General features: G+C 50.0%; 1 protein-coding gene across 5 annotated transcripts in view; it reads right to left on the reverse strand.

The window, feature by feature from the left end:
* MYO18B (myosin XVIIIB) overlaps nt 1-14,018 on the reverse strand; it is a 238,668-nt gene that overhangs the window by 34,884 nt on the left and 189,766 nt on the right. The window lies entirely within an intron of this gene.

Consider the following 14,018-nt stretch of genomic DNA (forward strand, 5'->3'; position numbering starts at 1 on the left):
GGGGTGCCGGCCCCAAGTGGACACCCTGGATAGATGGGTCAATGGATGAGTCAATGTATGTTTCCCAGGAGAGTTGCGGAGGCTGGTTCTGGAAGCGGAGTCTCTGTCCCAGGGATGGATGTGGAGCGGGAGATTGGGGGGAGGGCAGAACAAGAACGGGTCCCTCACAGCTCTGTCACCTAGACCCCCCCCAACGTTCCATCCTCAAAGGCAGCAAAAGGCAAAGATGGAAACCCCAGTGGGGCTCCCCGCGGAGCCGGCCAGCACCGCTGGCGCTCACTGAGACCTTTCCACGTCCAGCATTGTGCTCAGCGTTTCACGCTCCTGGCCTCACTCACTCCTCACAAGTCTGGCACGTGGCTCTTTATTACTGATCCCATTTCACAGATGAGGAAATGAGGCCTGGGGGACCGCAAGCTTGAACTGGAACTTGAGCTGGAACCCAAGCTTGGTGCATCTGACTCTCCATGCTCATCCCGTTACTTTCTGCCCTGACTGGATTTTTGTCCAGACTCTCTGGAAAATCTCTGACTTTCATTTGTAACGTTATTCCCACACTCCTCCCCTTTAACACAATGACTGTCAACTGAGGGTGAGTTTGCCCTCCAGGGGACATCAGGCCGTCGCCAGAAACGTCCAGAGGCGTTTCTGGTTGTCACACTTGGGAGTCTGACGGCATCTAGCAGAGTAGAGGCCAAGGGCGCTACCCAGCATCTTACAACGCACAAGGCAACCTCCACCATGAAGGATTACTTCACACAAATGTCAACAGTGTCCAGCCTGAGAAACCCTGGGTTAAACCCAGAAACCCACCTTCTGGGAATTAATCCCATGGGGTGTAAACTAAAACACAGAGCAAGGCTCTGTAACCAAGGATGCCTGGGGCTGTGCTACTGATGACACAAGAGGCTGAGAGCCGCCTTGTCACCCAGCAACTGGGACTGGTTACAGAAATCACAGCGCGTCACTTTGATGCTATTAGGCAGACGTCAACATTAGAAATAAGGATGGTGGCAGTATGGAACGCCTTCTGTGAAATACCATTAAGCAAGCAGAAGAGAACAGAGAATATCGTGCCCAAGTCTACGTGCGAATAGCACACATGCAGTTGGGAAAACACTTGGAGAGTTGAGAATATTTATGGATGGGAGCAAAGAGGGGTTATGGATAGGATTTTTCTTTTGAGCTGCTCTAATCATGTCAAGTTTCTTTTTTGACTGCTGTCTTTTAAGAAACATGTATATACCAACTGATGAGAGCATGAAGGGGTGAAAACTAAGAATTGAGGGTCAATCTAAGTACAATTCCCAGCTCCCCACGCAACCCACTAGCTGTGGGACCGTGAACGGTTCACAGTCCCTCTCTGAGCCTGGGATTGTTTTTCTTTATTTTGTAGATGAGGAAATCGAGGCCACCGAAGTCACTCAAGGCTGCAAGGAGGGGAACCCCGGTCTGCCCCGCTCCCAGGCCAGTGATCTTTCTGGGGCTCTGTTTGCCCGCCCCAGTGAAAGCCAGCGGGGACCAGCGCTGCTCCCCGTCACAGGGACACGCTCAGCTCTGCATAGCAGACCAGCTTGTCCATTCACGGTATTGTAAATCTGTGCCTTCACACTGACTTTTGAGTCTTCTCCAATTTGAGAGAGAGAGCGAGCAAAGACCAAGAAAGCCAAAGAAGCAAGCCCAGCTGACGAGGGAGGGGGCAGCGTGGAGAGGTGGGGGAGTGGTGCCCTGGGTTGAAACAGCCCGCTGTGAAATCCCCATCTTGGTGCTGACAAGGTGAGAAACGGTATGAGGCAGGGCCCCAGGCAGGAGGTCGGTGGACTGTCAGAGGAAATAACACACCGTGGGACGGCGAGGGGGGTGTTCACCCAGGATGCGAGCTTGTCAGCTCATAAAGACACCTAGGAAAATGGCTGGGCACACGATCCCAGGAGATTACAGGAGCGTCGCCCGAGCGCTGCTTCTTGCTAGTGGGCCGGGATGACAGCGTCCCTGGGAGGCGAGGGGACGAGGCACCTGTGTATCTGTGAGACATGGAGATGCTACCCATGTCCATGTCTGGGCCATTCCAGGCACGTGGTGAACGTTTCTTTTAGAGATGAGGAAACTCAGCTCTCACCAGAACAGCAAAAAGACCCACCCAAGGTCATGCAGCTGGGAGACCACAAAACTAGGCAGCCAAGTCTTGGGTTCTCAGGCGAGGCCCTTAGGCCACACGAGCTGAGAGAGAAGAGCCCAGATGTCCCCTCCTGGTTGTGCCTGGGTGACCTTGGCCCACGTCAACGTCACATGGAGGGAGCAACGAGGTCTTACAGTCTCGATCCGCGAGAAGCCTCCTGGCGGACAGAGGACAGGGAAGGGAAGGATGCTGGGTCTCAGGGACAGGTGGCTCTGAGCCAGGACCAAGCAGGTGAGCAGAGAAAATAGGGACCTGAGATGCATCAGATCCATAATATCATGAAAGTGAAAGTAGGCTCTGGAGCCAGGATGCCTGGGTTCGAATCCCAGCTCCACCACTCACTGGCTGTGTGACTTTCAGCAAGTTATTCAACCTCTCTGACCCCCACGGGTAAAATGGGGGCAGCCGTAGTCCCCTTCCCAGGGCTGTTGTGAGGATCGAATGAGCTTGGCAGAGAGGAAAGGCTTGGCCAGTGGTGGCATCGCTACGTCTTAACGCTCAGAGAACGACGAGCAACTGTGTGGGTGTCCCCACGTCACCGGCGGTGAGGGGGGGGTTTGCCAAGGTCACGCAGAGAATAAGGAGGCTGGCATGCAGGGCTCTGAAAGCTTTCTCACCATCTGCAGAGGAAAGACGGGGGTGGAAAGCAAGGGCAGCTTAGAGGATGAGTTAGCTAGACAGGGCGAGGACAGCTGAGAGCAAGAAAACCATCAACAGACAGGTGAGGCCTGTGGTGCCGGGGACCTGCCGCTACTGCCTCCCTCCACTGTGCCCCTTGCCCTCCGCGTCCCACCCCCATCTGCCTGGGGTCACGCCTCAGGCTCAGCAGGAACCTCCCAGGGAGACGGATTTGGGAAATTCAGAGTCTGTGTAATCAGCAAACCTTTCCTGTTTCAACTTGAAAACCAACTAGTCTGCTGATTGCCGAGACCAAGTCAGGCGAAATGGATGCGGTGCCCACACTAGTCTCCTGGGGGCAGACAAAACAAGGCCCAAGCCAGAGATGGCTTGAGAGACATGGAGGGGAGGGTGGTGCACCAGGAGAAGGGGGCACAGGGGAGGCCCCCTCTGGGGCCTTCTTCCACCTCCATGAGCAGCAGCGCTCAGGATCGGGTCAGGACTGCTACGCAAATGGGATTGTGTTTTGAGGCCAAGTACGAGCTCGGTCTTCTCGGTTTTACTCTCTCTTTGCGGGCTTGGAGCAGGAAGAAGTTGTGGGGGGGGAAATTAGGGAACAAAAGTATTTGGACAGTAAAATGTGTACAATAGAAACCTACTAATAAACATACCATATGTCCATATTACTCCACAGCTACAATGTAGTGATATACATTGTAACAGACACACAACATGCTAACGTAGATTATTATATATTCATTATATACACACACACACACACACACACACACACACACACACACACACACTGCCATACCATTCATTCAATAAGCATCTACTGAGCATGAACTACGTGCCAGCAGCACTGATCTAGGCACAGGCAGTGCAGATAAAATCCTAACTTCCATGAGCCCTGATCTTTCTGTATTGCTGCCATCTAGAACAGAGCAGGCACTCAATATGTCTTGGGATTGAGTGAATGGTGTTACCGCATGACTGTAAGAGCTGAATGAAGGAGGGACACACACTAAGGCACACATAATACACACCACGCACACAGAGATCAACACAAGACTACGACGTATGTGTACGCGCCAGCCTCCCCTGCATCACGTGAGAGAGTCATCAACCCTTGTTAAACTCCCAAGCTGCTCCCCCTGGAACGTGCTGTGTGGAGTTGCCCGTGTTGGGAGCAGTTTGTACGATAATCAGTGGCTGCAATTAAAATCATCTCCTCTTGTGATGTTCCATTAGAGGCTAATATTTGAAACTGTTGTCTGGGATCTCTGCCCCGGGCACCTCAATCTTCAGAGGACCCTCTCCTGCCCACAGATGCACAGGACTCCCCCATGTCACTTTCTGCGCCTCTGGAGGTTGCCTCTCTAAACTTTGGAGGTGTCCCGCAAGGCCTCCCAAAGTTAATTTCACCTAATTTATATTATAGATCAGACTATCTCAAAACGTCCTCAAAACTTGATGAAAATTCACCTTGTTATTCTTTTCTGATGTACTAATGACAAATAGAAACTTCATGTTACAGAGCCTGGTGTTAAGAAAAAATTATACGCACCTGCATATGCGTGTAACTGTGTATAAATGTACGTTTATATAAAGTATACATGTAGTATATAGAAATGTAAATGTATAAATGTAAACACATAAATATGTATACGTGTGAATGTGTGTTCTCATGTGTATTTACAGATTCACACACAAATATTCCCAGTCTGACACATAGCACATACTTAATAAGCATTTGTGAATAATTAATAAATGAACGTATTTATTTCTATTTCTCACGTGGGCAGGCGTGCTACTAAATGTTTGAAAAAAAACCTTATCTCACGCAATCTTTATAAAAACCCTCGGAATCACATACACTATAAACACATAAAAAGTAACGTGAGAACATTACAACAAACTCGTTGCAGAGCTATGATCTCTGTGCAGTGAGATATCAGGTGATTCCCACCCCCCCTTTTTATACTTCTCCCGATATTCTGCAAAGAATATGATGTACTTTTATTATCAGAAAATTTAAAATACAGGACTTCGTTTCTCTCTGCACTGCAATCACCAGCCCCCTGGTGCACCTGCTCAATGCCTCGCACGGCAGCCTCATCATCCCCATTTTACAGATGAGCGGGCTGAGCCTCTGGAAGGTTAAGTCACTTGCCCAGGGACACGCACCCAAGACATGACAGGCTAGAGTGGACCCAGGTCTCCTGACCCCAGCCCACAGCTATTTTCCCCTTTGCCTCTATTTGCTCCTGCTTCATCCAAGGATGACGGTGTCTCCAGAGCTGGGGGGAGTCTACCCAGAAAGCAAGGTTATGAGGAACTTCCATTGTTTCATTCAAATTGTCCAAGGGTCACTTGCCTGGGGGAAAGGAGGCTGTGGGGGAAAGTAAAGGCCCCGTGCATTGTGTCCTGGCAAGAGCTCCAAGGCCATATTGGCAATGGAGTGAGCATGGGCAGAAAGCGTTCCGTCCCGTTTTGGGAAAGAGTTGGGGCGCCCCTTAGGAAACCCCAAGTGATACATCGGATTCTCTTATTTAAGACTGGAAAAGAGCCCAACCTCCAGCTGGAAGGGGACTAAGGAGAAGGTAGTTGTCACGAGACAATGTCCTTTCTTCATAATCATCCTGCAAAGTGTTTTCTTTTAATGATGTGGTGATACAGAGAGACTCATCAAAGATCCCAAAGTCACCCAGCTAGACAGTGACACGTAGGTTCAAGCTCAGGCCTGCCTGTTTCCAAAGGGTCAGGAAACACCTCATGACTCCACCTGTCCTTTTCTTTGCCTGTGGCAGGCATGCCTAATCGATCACTGCACAGACCCAGGCAATGTGGGGCCCGAGTCCTTTCTCTGAACCACCAAGCTGAGTGCTTCACCCCAGTACTGCCCTGTGCTCCATCCACCAGCATCAACTGGAACTCCCAACTCTGCCACACTTCAAATGATCTCAATCCTCCTGGAAATGCCTACTGAATTCTCAAAGAAGACACTTAATATAAGTTGGTTGCGGGTGGGGGGGGCGCTGGTATTTCTGGTATTTCTCCATGAATATTGATGAGTGCTCTGTGAAACCGAGGGAAGCTGAAGCCCAACCACACTTAGGGAGGGACCCTGGCTGGTAGGGAGGGACCCTGGCTGGTGGGGAGGGGGAGATGCAAACTACCAACAACATGGGAGCAGCAGGAAAAGCTCTGGCTTTAGGATGAGATGAACCCTGAGGCACTATGTGAATTCTGAAGAATTACTAACCCTTCCTTACTTTCAGTTCCTCATCTGTTAAAATGACAGTGTTATTCTGCAACAAACGGTATTGCAAGGAACAAGTGAAATAATGTAAAACTGCGTATATCTGGTATACCTAATACTGTGGCACGTACTTGATACATAACAAAGGTTCCCATTTCCTTCTTTCAAAGTAAAGACTCCGAAAACATGAAACCTGCAGGGACTGTATAGTGAGGATAGCCTCATTTCTCAGAAAATGAATTCTATGAACCTGATACATTTTTGTTGAAGCCAGAAGGATTTAATGCAATACCTCCACAGAGCCTGTATCAGTCAGGAAAATAGAAACCACTCTAGATCATTCAGCCAAAGGAATTTAATATAGGGAATTGGTTTTTCAGGTGATGGAAAAGATGAGAAGCCAGAAGAGATTAACAACTACAGGAAGGCACTGCCAACCTAGGGCTGGAAGGAAAAGTCAAAAAGTTGGGCCATCCAACGGGCAACAGCAGGGCTGCCCAATGGGAGCTGCAGTCAGGGAGGAGGGTCCCAAATGGGATCCGGAATTACAGAGGCTGGGCTGCAGTCAGGGATGCCCCCCACCCCCGACCCCAAGGCAGTGCGAGAGAGGGAGAAATACACTGGTTCTTCTACTCCTCCTGTCTTTCAACTGTCCCTCACTGCCGTTCACTTGGCTGAACCTACCAGAAGGCAAGCTCTTAAAACAGTTTAGAGCACAGCAGAGAAACGGTGGGAGTGAATCTGAGAGCAAACGGGAGAATTCCTGGTACAGAGCACAGAGGCATCTGGGCTATAGCCAGGCTTCATTATTAAAAACAGATGAGGGTGTTTTCAGTCTGTAAAAATTCATCCAACTGGACACTTCTAAGATTTGCACACTCTTCTAGTTGTATATTTCAAGGAAAACATTACAATAAATCCAGAATTAACGACTGTCAAGTGTTACAACCAAATGCTGGATTACAACCCCCAGTCTGGATTAGTTATTTATTGCTACATAACAAATTGCCTCAACACCTAGTCACTTTGAAATATCAAATGTCATTCTCACTCATGGTTTTCTGTGGGTCAGGAATTCAGAGGCGGCTCAGCTGTGTGGTTCTGGCTCATGGTCTATGGTAGGATGAATAAGGCGCCCAAAGATGTCCACGTCCTAATCCCCGGAACATGTGAATATGTTCACTTAGATGGCAAAAGGAATTTTGCAGATGTGACTAAATTAAAAATCTTAAGATGAGCGTTCATCCTGGATTATGTGGATAAGCTGGGTGGCCCCTAAATGTAATCATAAGGGTCCTTATAAAAGGGAGGTGAGAGGGTCAGTGGGGAAGAAAACAGTGCTGTGATGATGGAATCATGGATAGGAGTGATGCAGCCAGGAGCCAAGAAATGCTGGCTGCCTCTAGAAGCTGGAAGATGCAAGGAATGGATCACCCCCTGGGGCCTCCAGAAGGAGCCAGCCCTCCTTTCACCTTGATTTTAACCCCTTAAGACTCATTTTGGACTTTCGACCTTCATAACTATCAGAGAATAAACTGTGCTATTTTAAAGTTACTATGTTTGTGGTAATTTGCTGCAACAGCAATGGGAAACCTACACAGGATTTGTCACGATGTCACAGTGAAGATGTCAGCCAGGTATGGTTGTCTGAAGGTCGCCCTGAAGCTGGAGAGTCCTTTTTAGAAAGCTCACTGACATGGCTATCGGCTGGAGGCCTTAGTTCCCTGCCACGAGGGCCCCCACTGAGCTGCTTGAGTGTTCTCATGACATGGTGGCTGGCTTTACCAGAGCACGTGATCCAAGGGAGAGCAAGGCAAATGCCAAAGACCTTTTATAACCTAGCCTCCAAGTGACATACCATTGCTCCTGACCATCCATTGGTCACACAGACCAACTCCGATACAGTACGGAGGAGGCTACAGGGGGGTGTGAAGGCAGAGATGGGGACCGCTGAGAACCTTCTTGGAGGCTGGCCCCCACAGTAACACTGACACTTCTTCACCCACAGGCCCCAGCTCCAGTGACTCCCTCATCCACAAAGGAAAACCCTGTAGGAACCCTGAGCTGCTTCTCATTTCTTGGAGCACATCTGTTTATAGGTTGTACGATGTCCCCCCCAAAGATATGTTGAAATCCTAATCCCCAGTAGTTCAGAATGCAACTGTATTATTTGGAGTCAGGGTCTTTACAGAGGCAATCAAGTTAAAACAAGGTCATGAGAGAGGGACCTAATCCAACATGACCGGTGCTCTTATGAGAAGAGGGAAATTTGGAAATGACGACAGTCATGCATAGAGGAAAGATGATGTGAAGCCATAGAGGGAGAGCACCGCGTGGAGACAAAAGATTCAAGAGTTGCACCTATAATCTAAGGAACATCAAAGATTGCCGGCAAGCCACCAGGAGAGTGGCATGGGACAGTTTCTTCTCTAGCACCTTCAGGGGAGCGAGGCCCTGCGGACGACACCTTGGTTTCAGATTTCTAGTCTCCAGGATGTGAGACAATGCGTTGCTGTTTTACCGAGCTACCCGGTTTGTGGTACTTGGTTACAGCAGCCTGAGCAAACTAATGTAACACCGTGTGATCTTTTATTTTTCTTTTATACATCATTACCTTTCTTTTCTGGTTCTAATAGGGTTCATTACACAGAATTTAGAAAATAGAGTTGCCAAAGGAAAAAAAACATTAAAAATTGCCCTTCAGTCTGTTACCTCGGGGACAGCCCCTCTTGATGACTATGTTGGTGTGTCTCCATCCTGTGTTCACTTCTTCATGTGTGTATAGACACATCTATTGGACACGCACTGGGGCAAAAGGGTTTTATAGGAAAGGGAGAATGGAGTTAGCCAGGCGGACAAGCAGGGGACCGTGGCGCCCCTGCCCTGCCAGGACTCTCCGGGTATCTCCAGGCAGAAGAACGCGTGGAGCTCCAGGCGCCTGCTTGCTATCTTTCATTTCCCTTCTCATTTTTCAAGTTGATTGTTTTAAAATGCCCCCAGCTACTTCTTGAGGGCCTTTATCGCTTTCTGGAAAGTTAATATTTTAGGTAACTTGGGCTGTTCTAGATGATAAAGAGCCAGCCTGCAGAAAGTCTCAGATGTATTTGCTACGCACGTCCACGCATCACGTAAACATCTGTGGACACACACACCATATACCAGGGGCCCAAACTGAGGCTCAGGGCAGGAAGCCACCTGGCCAAGGTTGCTGGGGCCACCGGGTGGCAGAAGCAGAACTGGAGTCTTTCCTACCCAGGTCATCTCTCTGTCAGCAAGTGTGCGCCTCTCTCCTTTCTCTGTTCTCACACTTCGGATGAGCCATTTTTGCCTAAACCCTGGCTCCAGCTACTCAAGTCATAACAGTGCCATGGGCTGGGGCTACAGTTATGAGAAGGGGGCTCTGAACTTGATTCTGTGGTCCCACGTTTCTCCCGATGGGTGGGGAGTGGCAGAAGGCACAGCCTCCTTGGAAGGGCATGAGACCCTCACACACAGAAGGGGAATGTGGCTGAGGGTCTTCGGAGCCAGCAGGATGGCAGTGGGGAGGGCAGGGTGATCAGGCTTCAAGGCACAGTGGGCTGTGAGTCTTAGGGTCACAAGGTTTGCAAATAAAACTTTTAAAAAACCTCTCTAAGGTTCCTTACAGCTCTAACTACTCAGAGCTGGTAGCCCTCCCAGCCCTAGAACCGCCCCAGCCTGTGACTACTGCTGCAGCACCTTCAGAAAGGGACAAAGAACTGTCACCGGAGTGCAACTCTCTCAAGGTTGGCACCCACAGGGCCCTCACAAAACCTCCAGCCGCAGAAAGACATCCTGACCTGGCGTGAATCCAAACACCCCACTCCCCACTTCCCAGAGCTGCCCACCTAACTGCTTCCTGCAAAAAGGAAAAAAGGCATTTCATTTTTTTCTGCTCCAGTGCAAATATGACATATCTGTGCCATCTGATTTTCCTGACAAATAATTACATCAACGTAATTAAGCCTCAAATGCGGAAATTCTCTGTACCATGTACACCGACACCACACTTCCCTCATCAGAGGGCCGTTGCTCCAGGCAGTAATTATCAAGCCACCTTTGACATGTCTTATTTCAATTTAAATGGAAATGAAGCTCATAGATCTTCCCAGCCCACGATCCCACATGACTGCAGAAATAGAGACACTATTGAAACTTTGAACTTTGAATTACTGAACTTTTGAACCGGACTCTGAAACTTCTCAAGTGGCCTCAGGTTTTGCATCCAAAGAAGTTAAAGTGAGAGAACAACTTATTCCTACGTACCCCTGGCCCCTTCTCTGATCCTCAAGTACAGAATCTCATATCAACACAGTGGGCTTATCTCTTGCCTCCTTCCCCAGCTCTCCATCCCCTGAAATTTAGTCTTCATCACCAGCTCCTGAAGGTTCGCATCGTCTTGGTCCTCCTCTTCAATCCAGCCCCCTCTCCAATCCACCTTCCATACAGCATCCAAGGGAGAATCTTTTTAATCCAATTGAGTCCTCTCCTGCTTAAGAGACTTCAGTGCCTCTTCACCTCCCCAAGTCCAGACTGTGCAGTTGAGCCTATCAAGGCTTTCACAGTCTTTCTTCCAACTCACCTTCCAAGGTTCCTCTCCTTCCATGGCCAACAGTGCACCCACACATCAGTAATTCCCACAGTGCTCAAACATGCCGTGTCCTTTCATGCCTCTGTGCCTTTGGACCTACCATTCCTCCACCTGGAGTGCTCTTCTCTACTCTGACAAGTGAACTCCTATTCATCCCTCAAGACCCATTCCACAGCCACTTCTTCTGGGATGGCCTCTCTGGCCCCCCTGGGTAGAATCAGCCACTTTCATCTCTGTGTTTTGGGACAAGTCACTGAGTTAAGCATACACCTCCATCAGATTGTAATTAATTTCCAATTTCTAATTTCCTGCTATACTGAGCTCCTTATGAGTAGGGCTATACTCAGCCTAATATCTCAAATGCCTAATGCAGTAGCTGGAACTTAGAAGTCACCCCATAAATATTCAGCTTTCAATTCTCCCAGCTCTACATTCACGGTGGGGGCCGTAGGCAGCGGGTCTGACCACCACAGGTCTTCAACTCACACAGACATGGGCTTGCAACCCAGCTCCACCACTTGCGGCATGACTATGAGCAAGCCTGTCACCCACCTCCCTGACCCTCAGTCTCCTCACCTGTAAATTAGGAGTACTGACAGCATCACTGTGCTGTGGGACTAGCTGAGGACTCATGGGTGGAAGGTGCTTGAAATGTCAGATAAAACACAGCAAGTTTTATGCTTGATAAACATCAGCCCTCTGTCCTGCTCTCAGAACTACTGGGTGACACCTTGTGAAACACAGCAAGTTTGGGGGGGTCTCTTCTCCCCCACTCCCCCATTCCTCCTGGCCCTCCCACACGCCTCATTTAGGCATCTGGTGACCTCAGTCTCACACCCCACTGGCCACACCATTTTAATGCCCCAAACGTGGTCCCCCACATCCTTCCAGTCCCCTCTCCACCAGAACACTTTCACATTTTGTCCCACTCCATCACTGCCAGGTCCCAAGTCACGCAAACATGCGCCCACATCAGATAAAATCCTGACTGCCGATGTGCCGACCCCCCAGGGCAGGTTAGGTCTCATCCCTGCCAGCATCCGTATGTGTCCAGAGCGTCCCAGGAGAGACGTGGCAAGAGACTGCAGACACTGCCCACAGATACAGGAGTCGGAAAACGGCCCCCGAATAAAGTCACCCAAGCCAGCAGTGACCCAAGTGACCACATCCCAGCAGCTATGCCAGGTAGGCACAGCCAGCGCGAGTCAGCACAGGGGTGAGGTGGAGACCCACACCAGACTCGAGACCTGGCAACGAGCCCCACATCCGCACGGGCTCCCCAGGCACCAACAAGCACACCCTCGAGTCTGTCCCCTCAACTCCATCAATATCGGTTCCCTCCCGATCTTTAACACAGAATACTGTGAGGCTCGAGTCACATTCAGGTGCTTTGTAAACTGTGACGAGCTGAGCGCATGTGAGACATTATTTATCACACTGCTTCTTCCCTCTTCACATCTCCTTCTTTTTTCAGACACATCTGATGGCCTCATCACAACTAAAGCCCTGGCCGGCGTTCTCAACAAACCAAAGTACCATCACGAATGAACTCGGGTGAGCGGGGAAAGCAATCCCTCCCAGGTAAATCAACCCCCATTAATGGTCTTGTATTATTAGATACGTTCCCCGCAAGAACTGATCAGGGAGAACAAGGACCAGAGAGACATTGGTATTGGCAATCAAGGCCGTCCTGGCTTTCCTTGTGCTTGGACCAGAGACAATGCCATCTCGCTGAGAAACAGGTGAAGGAGCTACTGTCAGAGAAAACGGCGTGTGCGACACAAACAGCAAAAGACACTTGATAAGCAGCGGTGGCCAGGCGTGAAGACGACCAGAGATGAAGACAGTGACCTCTAGACTTGACTGGCTTCCATCTGCAGAGGCAAGAGGATGTCACAGAGACACGAACACCCTGGCCGCGTTTCAGACTCGGGGAAATTTCCACCCACCCATTGGGAAGTGGACATTTTTGCTAGTTACGATTCTCACTGATTCATGCCACTTTTGTGGGACGGTTTCAAATGCTAACTCCTCTAATTCATGGGCGCTATGTGGCCTCTGGAGAGGGGTTCTGGATGGATTTTGATTTTCTGGACTGAAGAAGGCTGAGCTAAAATGCAGGGTTTCTCAACTTCAGCATTACTGCCATTGGGGCCACATGAATCTTTGTTGGCGGGGGGAAGGGAGTGGTCCTGGGTGTTTCAGGATGCTTAGCAGCAACCCCGGCCTCTGACCCACTAGGTATCAGCACCACCCCGCCCCTAAGTTGTGCCAACCGAAAATGTCTCCAGATACTGTAAGATATTATTACTTGAGTGGCAAAATCGACCCCAGGTGGGGGTCAAGCTAAAGGCATAATGGTAGGTGGGAGACATTAATTTAGAGGACACAGACTCTGGATCACACCAATATGAATCTGAATCCTGAATGAGCCACTTCCTGCTGTGTGACCTCATCTTACAAAACATAAGCCTCCCCTTCCCGTGACTTCAGAGGCTCTGGAAAAAGGAGGGGGTATCATGTAGGGCCAGCCACTCCCAGGGAGGTCCGTGTGCCAGCATCACCAGGACGCCGGTCACAAATGCAGGCTCTCCGGCCCTGTCCCAGCCCTGCTGACTCAGGTTCTGCCTTTGAACATCCCCGGGTGAGCTGTATGCACTGATGCTTGAGAAACACTGGCACTGCGATTAAGAGCATAGGTTTTAGTGTCATGAGACTGATTCCATATCCCGGTGCCAATCTTTCTTAGCTATCCAGCCTTGGGCAAGTCACTTCACCTCTATGTAAGCCTCTTTAAAATGTGTAAAACAGAGATAAAAATACCACCTCGCTCCAAGGATTGGAAGTGCCTATTTAATGAGATGGGGCACGAGGTGGGCCACAGCACGGACAGGCAGTACGTGTCAGCTCCCGGGCTCCCAGCAGGAAGACTCAGAGATGCTGAAGGAAGCTCCCTTGGTGCACTTTTTTGATCTTCCCTTTGATGGAGTCTAGAATTACAACAGCCACGTGGCTGCTCATGGTCCATTTAGTCCTTTACGGACCCAGCAGGGAGGAAAAGCAACTGCCAAGCGCTGCGCGCTCTCTCCCCTGCACGTCTCAAGGTTACGGCCTGGTGGCACGTGCCTTGGGGAGGGACAGCCTCATCACATCCGCCCCGCAGCTGGGCCCAGGGCTCTCCCGGGTCTGTCCCTCCTGCCCTCGCAGCCGCTCAGGGTCATCTCCTGCTTCTCATCCAGAGGCTTGGCTCCGGGGAAGGCAGGCGTGGTTCCAATGGCTTCTCACTGGTTTCCCTCCGTTCAGAGACAGGCTCTCTGGCTTTCTCCCAGCGCCAGGGAGCACGTCAG

Source organism: Phocoena sinus, chromosome 14 (genome assembly GCF_008692025.1).
Source record: "Phocoena sinus isolate mPhoSin1 chromosome 14, mPhoSin1.pri, whole genome shotgun sequence".
NCBI lineage: Eukaryota > Metazoa > Chordata > Mammalia > Artiodactyla > Phocoenidae > Phocoena > Phocoena sinus.